Here is a 716-nt window from a genome sequence, read left to right as displayed (position 1 = left end):
ATGTAAAACTAATGTTCTCCCATGTAAACTATCACATAATTCACAATAAAACTTTTTTTTTTTAATTGTCAGTTTGGTCATCCAAAGAGGTAGCAATTGTATGTTAATGTTATGGGGAAACAGGGTTGCCTTTGAAGTCTGGATTTCTTAGTTTATTCAGAAATACTATTGGATGTCTACCATATGCTAAGCATTTTTAGGCCCAAGGTATAAAGTTGTGAGCCAATCAGACAAGTCCCTAACCATTCCCATTATTTTCTGGAGATGGAGTAGGGGCTTTATTAAAATACAGATATAGTGAAACAGACATGTAAAGATGCACAAATGATGCAAATTTGAGTCTGTGTGAAGATTATTGAGTTGAGATAAAGTAACTAACACAATGCGTTAGAGAGGCTAAGAATAGTATTTTGCAGCATTATAACCTCTATTTGATTTTTTATTTTGAGTACTAAATTACAGCTAGCATATAAAAGCCTTAATTTTTTTCAATTTTCTTGCCACTAAAGGTACATTTACTTAGACTGTCCATTTAGCATAGTGTTTAAATAACATTACTGTAACAAACATTCTATTCCACATTCAAAAGCAAATTACTGCACATATTTTTATTGTATTTTACAGTTTAGTACCAATACTTTAAGCCTCAATCTTAAAATCATTGATATTAAATTTTGGCAATGAGTATGAAATTATCTTTTAACTCACAAACTGAT

This window comes from Chrysochloris asiatica, unplaced genomic scaffold (assembly GCF_000296735.1).
Source record: "Chrysochloris asiatica unplaced genomic scaffold, ChrAsi1.0 scaffold06610, whole genome shotgun sequence".
Classification (NCBI taxonomy): Eukaryota; Metazoa; Chordata; class Mammalia; order Afrosoricida; family Chrysochloridae; genus Chrysochloris; species Chrysochloris asiatica.
The sequence above is the reverse complement of the archived record's forward strand: the minus strand, read 5'-3'. Positions refer to the sequence as shown.